Below are 7,590 nucleotides of genomic sequence, written 5' to 3'. Positions count from 1 at the left end.
ATGTTTTGTTTCTTAGTTTCTGTAGTTCTCTCTTGACCTTAGAAGAATGTGGTGGATGGGTGTTACCTGGTAGGGGTTCTTCTTAGTCTCTGCCAGGAGTGGCCAATGGTGGTCCCAGGTAAAGCATGTTTCTTTTTCTTTTCTTTCTTTCTTTTTTTTTTTTTTTTTTTTTTTTTTTTTTTGTTCCCTCCCTCTCTCCTTCCCTCCAATGCCCCCTCCCAAACACCACATCACCACCACCACTCCCGTCCCATTCCCCAACCACTACACAGGGAGGGTGATGCCTTCCAGGAGCTATCATCAAAGTCTGTCAAGTCATTTGGAATAGGGCCTAGGCCCTCCCTCCTGCCTCTAGGCTAAGGAAGTATCTCTCCATAGGAAATGTGCTCCCAAAGTCTTTTTTTTTTTTTTTTTTTTTTTTTTTTTTTTTTTTGTGCACCAGGGATACATCCTGGTTCCACTGTCAGAAGTCCCTTACACTGCCCAGGCCTTCTAACTGAGACTCACATTCAGGGTGTCTGAGTCCATCCAATGCTGGATTCCCAGATATCAGTCTGGGGGGTCCATGAGCTCCCCCTTGTTCAGGTCAGCTGTCTCTGCAGGATTTTGTAGCCTGGTCTTGTCCCCATTTTCTTATCACTCCTCCCTCGCTGCATCTGGATTCCAGTTCAGCTCAGTATTTAGCTGTGGGTGAAGTGGCTGCTTCTGTTTCCATCCGCAATAGATGAGGGCTCTATGATAGTAGATAAGTTAGTCATTGATCTCATCATCAGGGAAGGGCATTTAAGGTAGCCTGTCCACTGTTTCTCAGATTATTAGTTGGGGTCATCATTGTAGGGCTCTGGACATTTCTATAGAGTCAGTTTTCTCTTCAAACCTATAATGGCTCCTTCTTTTATGGCATCTCTCTTTCACTCTCTCTTCATCTGATCTATTCCTCCCCTGCCTCAATCTTCCTAGTCCCACTTGCTTTCCTCTCCTCCCTCCTCTTTCTCCTAGCTCCCTCTCCACTCACTGCCCCACCACTCCCAATATGCTCAGGAGATCTTGTTCCTTTCCCCTTCTGTGAGGGACATTGTATGAATCTCGTAGAATCCTCCTTGTATCCTACTTTCTCTGGTGGTGTGAATTATACTCTGGTGATCCTTTGCTCTATGTCTAAAATCCATATACGAGTGAGTACATACCATGTTCCTCTTTTTGTCATTGGGTTACCTCATTCAGGATGGTTTCTACAAGTTCTATCCATTTGCCTGTGAATTTCAAGATTGCATTTTTTTTTTTTTTTTGGTTTTGTTTTGTTTTTTTGTTTTGTTTTGTTTTCTACTGAATAGTATTCCATTGTGTAATGTGCCACATCTTTATCAATTCTTCAGTTGAGGGGCATTTAGGTTGCTTCCAGGTTCTTGCTTTATAAATAATGCTGCTATGAACATAGTTGAACAGATACCCTTATTGCATAAACGTGGATCATTTGGGTACATGCCTAACAGTGGAATTGCCAGGTCCTGTGGTAGACTGATTCCCATTTTCCTGAGGAACCACCATACTGATCTCCAAAATGGCTGTACAAGTTTGCACTCCCACCAGCAGTGGAGGAGTGTTCCCCTTTCTCTACATCCTCTCCAGCTTAAGTTGTCATTGGTGTTTCTAATTTTAGCCATTCTGGAGAAGGCTATATCTCAAAGTTGTTTTGATTTGCATTTCCCTGATAGCTAAGGTTGTTGAGCACTTTCTTAGGTGTCTTTCAGCCTTTTTGATTTCCTCTATTGAGAGTTCTCTATTAAGTTCTGTAACCCATTTTTAATAGGATTATTTGATGTTTTGTTGACTAGTGTCTTAAGTTCTTTGTATACTTTGGAGATCAGCCCTCTGTCAGATGTAGGATTGATGAAGATCTTTTCCCAGTCTGTGGACTGCCGCTGGTCTTGTTAACTGTGTCCTTTGCCTTACAGTAGCGTCTCGGTTTGAGGAGGTCCCATTTATTAATTGTCATTCTCAGTGTCTGTGCTACTGGAGTTATGTTCAGGAAGCAGTCTCCTATACCAATTTATTCAAGAGTACCTCCCACTTTCTCTTCTAAGAGGTTCAGTGTGGCTGGATTTATGTTGAGGTCTTTCATCCATTTGGATGTGAGTTTTGTGCATGGGCATAGACATGGGTCTATCTGCAGTCTTCTACACACCATCATCCAATTGTGCCAGCACCATTTCTTGAAGATGCTTTCTTCCTCCCATTGTATACTTTTAGCTGCTTTGTCAAAAATCAGGTGTTGGTAGGTGTGTGGGTCAGTATCAGGATTTTTTTATTTGATTCCATTGGTCTACTTGTCTATTTTTGTGCCAATATCAAGCTGTTTTCAGGACTATAGCTCTATAGTAGAATTTGAAGTTGGGGATGGTGATGCCTCCTGAAGTTCCTTTATTCTTTTAGTCTTTATTCTATTTAGTCTTTTGTCTTTCCATGTAAAGTTGAGTATTATCCTTTCAAGGTCCCTGAATAATTGTTCTGGAATTTTGAAGGGGATTGCATTGAATCTGTAGATTGCTTTGGCAAGATTGCCATTCTTACTATGTTCATCCTACCTATCCAAGAGCATGGGAGATCTTTCCATTTTCTCGTATCTTCTTTAATTTCTTTCTTTAAAGACACAAAATTCTTGCTATAATACATGTCTTTCACTTGTTTGGTAAGTGATACCCTAAGACACTTTATGTTGTTTGTGGCTATTGTAAAGCGTGATGGATGTTTCTCTGATGTCTTTCTCAGCCCCTTTTTCATTTGTATATAGTAGGGCTACTGATTTGTTTATCTTATATCCTGCTAGTTTGCTGAAGGTGTTTCTCAGCGGTAGGAGTTCCCTGGTAGAGTTTTTTGGGTCACTTATATAAACTATCATATCATCTGCAAATAGAGACAGTCTGACTTCTTCCTTTCTAACTTGTATTCACTTGATCTCCTTTTTTGTCTTATTGTTTTGGCTAGAACTTCAAGTACAATATTGAAGAGATATGGAGAGAGAGGGTAGCCTTGTCTTGTTCCTGATTTTAGAGGAATCACCTTCTTAAGCTTCTCTTCATTCAGTTTGATGTTGGCTGCTGATGTACTGTAAATTGTTTTTATTATGTTTAGGTATGTTCCTGTTATCCCTGATCTTTCCAAGACCTTTATCATGAAATGATATTGAATTTTGTCATAGGTTTTTTCAGCATCTAGTGAGATGATCATTTTTTTTTCAGTTTGTTTATATGGTGGATCACACTGATAGATTTTCATATGTTGAACCATCCCTGCAACCCAAGGATAAAGCCTACTTGGTCATGGTGGATGATTTCTCTGATGTGTTCTTGGATTCCATTTGCCAGTAGTTTATTAAGTATTTTTGCATCAATGTTTGTGAGTGATATTGGTCTGTAGTTCTCTTTCTTAGTTGTGCCTTTGTGTGGCTTGGATACCAAAGTAATTGTGGCCTCGCAGAAAGAGTTTTGTAATGAACCTTCTGTTTCTATTGTGTGGAACAATTTGAGGAGTAGTGGTATTAGCTCTTATTTGAATTTCTGGTAGAATTCTTCACTGAAGTCATCTGGCCCCGGCCCTGGTTTGTTTTTTTTTTTTGTTTTCTTTTTTTTTTTTTTTTTTGTTTTTGTTTTTTTTAATGTTGTTCTTGATTTAATTTGGGTAAATGATAGTTATTCAGAAATTTGTTCATTTCCTTTGAATTTTCAAATTTTGTGGAATTTTGTGGGGTTTTCAAAGTATGACTTGAAAATTGTCTGGATTTCCGCTGTATCCATTATTATGTTTCCCTTTTTTGTTTCTGATTTTGTTAATTTGCATTCTCTCTCTCTCTCTCTCTCTCTCTCTCTCTCTCTCTCTCTCTCTCTGTGTGTGTGTGTGTGTGTGTGTGTGTGTGTGTGTGCTTTTTGGTTAGTTTTGATAAAGGTTTGTCTATCTTGTTGATTTTCTCGAAAAACCAACTCTTTGTTACATTGATTTTTTTTGTATTGTTTTCCTGGTTTCTGCTTTATTGGTTTCAGCCCTCAAATTGATTATTTCCTGGCATCTACTCCTCAGGGGTGAGTTTGCTTCTTTTTTATTCTAAGGGTTTCTATTGTGCTGTTAATTCTCTAATGAGACTATCCTCTGTTTTCTTCATATGGGCACTTAGTGCAATGAACTTCCCTCGTAGCACTGCTTTCAAGGTGTCCTTGAAAGTTCGGGTATGTTGTGTCCTCATTCTCATTAAATTCTAGGAAGTCTTTAATTTCTTTCTTTATTTCTTCTTTGACTCCGGTATGGTGCAATTGGGCATTGTTCAGTTTCCATGAGTTTGTAGGGTTTCTGCGATTTGTGTTGTTGTTGAATTCCAACATTAAAGCATGGTAGTTTGATAAGATACAGGGGACTATTCCAATTTTTCTGTATCTGTTGAGGTTTTTTTTTATGTTGCTTAGAATGTGGTCGATTTTAGAGAAGGTTCCTTGTGGAGCTGAGAAGAAGGTATATTATTTTGTGTTTGGATGGAATGTTCTATAGATGTCTATTAAACCCATTTGGGACATAACTTCTGTTAGTTCTTTTGTTTCTTTGTTAAGTTTCTGTCTGGTGGGCCTGTCTATCAGTGAGAGTGTGGTGTTGAAGTCTCCCACTATGAGTGTGTGAGGTTTTCTGTGAGCTTTGAGATTTAGTAGCATTTGTTTTATAAATGTGGGTGCCTTTGTATTGGGGGGCATAGATGTTCAGAATTGGGACTTTGTACTGGTAGATTTCTCCTGTGATGAATATGAAATGCCTTCTTCCTCTCTTTTGATTGATTTTGGTTTGAAGTCTAACTTGTTAGATATTAGGATAGCTAAATCTGTTTGCTTCTTGGGTCCATTTGATTGGAAGATCTTTTCCCAACCCTTTACCCTGAGGTAATGTCTATCTTTGAACCTTAGATGTGTTGCTTGTATGCAGCAGAAAGATGGATTCTGTCTCCCTGTGTCTTTTTATAGGCAAGTTAAGACTATTAATGTTGAGAGAAAGTAAGGACCATTGATTGTTAATTCTTGTTTGTTTTAAATTTGTTGTTGGCAGTGGTATTGTCAATATATTTGCCCTGCTTTATCTTTGGGTTCTGGTGAAGTGGGATTATCTATTGCCTATGTCTTTGTGAGCGTAGTTAACTTCCTTGGGTTGGAGTTTTCCTTTAAGATCTTTCTGTAGGGTTGGATTTGTAGATACGTATTGTGAAAATCTGGCTTTGTCATTAAATATCTTGTTTTCTCTGTCTATAATGATTGAGAGTTTTTCAGGGTATAGTATTCTGGGCTGGCATCCATGAACTCTTAGTACTTATAGAACATCTATCCAGGACCTTCTGGCCTTGAGAGTTTCCATGGAATAGTCAGGTGTAATTTTGATAGGTCTGCCTTTATATGTTATGTTACCTGTCCTTTTTCTGTCACTGGTCTTAATATTCTTTCTTTTTTCTGTATGTTAAGTGTTTTGATTATTATGTGTCTAGGGGTCTTTTTTCTTTGGTCCAGTCTATTTGGTGTTCTGTATGCTTCTTGTACTTTCATGGGCATGTCCTTCTTCAGATTGGAAAAGTTTTCTTCAATGATTTTGTTGAATATGTTTTCTGCACCTTTGAACTGGGCTTCTTCACCTTCTTCTATGCCTATTATTCTTAGGTTTGGCCTTTTCACAGTATCCCACATTTCCTGGATGTTATGTGTTAAGGATTTGTTGGATTTAAGATTTTCTTTGATCAATGAATCTATTTCCTGTAGTTTATCTTCAGCACCTGAGATTCTGTCTTCCATTTCTTGTATTCTGTTGGTTATCCTTGCATCTGTAGTTCCTGATCGTTTGCCCAGTTTTTCTATTTCCAGCATTCCCTCAGTTTGTGATTTCGTTATTGTATCTATTTCAGTTTTCAAGTCTTGAACTGTTTCCTTCAACCATTTGATTGTTTTTTCTTGGCTTTCCTTACTTTCTTTATTAGGTTTGTATTTCTTTCAATTTTTTGTTTGTTTTTTTCTTCCATTTCTTTAAGGGATTTTCTCATATCATCTTTGAGTGCCTCTGTCATTTTTATGAAGTTATTTTTTTAGTCCTTCTCTTCTGCTTCCTCTGCTTTGGTGTATTCACATCTAGTTGGTGTAGAGTCCCTAGATTCCAGTGGTGTCATGCTTTTCTTTCTATTGTTGGGTGTTTTCATATATTGTTATTTTCCCATCGCTTCTTCCAGTGGGTGCAGGTAGAGTCTCTCTCTCTCTATGCTACTCTCCTGCTGGGTGTTGGTGGGTCAGGAGTTCGATGTCTGTAACTCTCTGGCAGAAGCCTAGCAATTAGGGTCAAAGTTCAGGCAAGTGGTGACTCAGGGTGTTCCCACTTGGATAGGCGAATCCAGTGTGTTCAGTGCAGATCCAGGAAGTTCTCTGGAGATGCAGGGATTGTTGGATCAGAACTCTGGCCCAGTGCTCAACCAAGAACATGTTTCTAGGTACTGGGATCTGGCATGAAAGAAGGGGAATGGACTAGAGGTGTGGGTAGGGTGGGAAATTAGGGTGTGGGTGGGGACATCTGAATGGGTCTACTGGAGGGAGGAATCATGGTTTAGAGTGATTTACATCCTTCTTTTGTTCCTGGTGAATAAGAGCAGAGAGGAAAGACAATGTACATGAATATGATCTGCTATAGGCCAGGAATGAGACTGGGGAACCAGAAAAGGAGAGCAGGAATAAGACCAAAGATTGTTTATCCAATTCTCAGTCTTCTTGGCCAGCTGGTTCTGAGATATTGAGAGACTTTGAGTATTAGCAGCTGACACACAAATATAGAATAAGGAAGGCTGGGACCTGGAGGATATGAGAAGTCACTGGGGAGTGAGGGCAGAGAGAAAGAAGTAGCCAGCAGTGGTTAAGACTGAGGAAATGGGAACTGGGGGACAAGGAGAGTGAAGATGGCCTACTTGGTTCCCACACTAGCATATCCATCAGGTTTCCTGGACAAGGATGCCTCTGTTGTTGGTGGCTGAGACAAAGAGATGGAGTGAGTATTAGGTCCGAAGAAATTTCTGTTCTCAAAGTCTGGCATTTAAACAAAAGCCTGAGTTCCCTCTTGACACTTGAAGAAAGTTTCTACTTGCTAAAATTAGTCATTCTCCTTATGTCTGGCAAAAAGGACATGTGTCTCTTTCATTAATATATGACAGATGTACCTGTCAGCATACCAAAGAGCATATTAGCTTCTAGTCCCTCTAATCAAGTACCTGCTACACAGTCATACTGGCTGGCATACCCCCACCCCTACCTTAAACCACCCCAGTCCAGGGGCTTACATTCCCTTCCCCCAGCTGTCTTTGCTGAATAACAATGACATTTCAGCCATGGACTCTCTTGGTCTGCTTGTCCTATCTTCTCTTCTCTCTGTCTTCCTTCCTCTCTTGCTCTCCCCCAACCACTACCTCTTCCTCCTCTCATGGCCCAGTTTAGTCTGCTGGCCATGTTCAGACCACTATTTCCTGTCCCTGCTCTGGATTTTTCCCAGTGCCTCAGACTCTGGTATCTGGAATAAAATCCTTCTCCTCAACCATACCTT

Source organism: Phodopus roborovskii, unplaced genomic scaffold (genome assembly GCF_943737965.1).
Source record: "Phodopus roborovskii unplaced genomic scaffold, PHOROB, whole genome shotgun sequence".
NCBI classification, from domain to species: domain Eukaryota; kingdom Metazoa; phylum Chordata; class Mammalia; order Rodentia; family Cricetidae; genus Phodopus; species Phodopus roborovskii.
The sequence above is the reverse complement of the archived record's forward strand: the minus strand, read 5'-3'. Positions refer to the sequence as shown.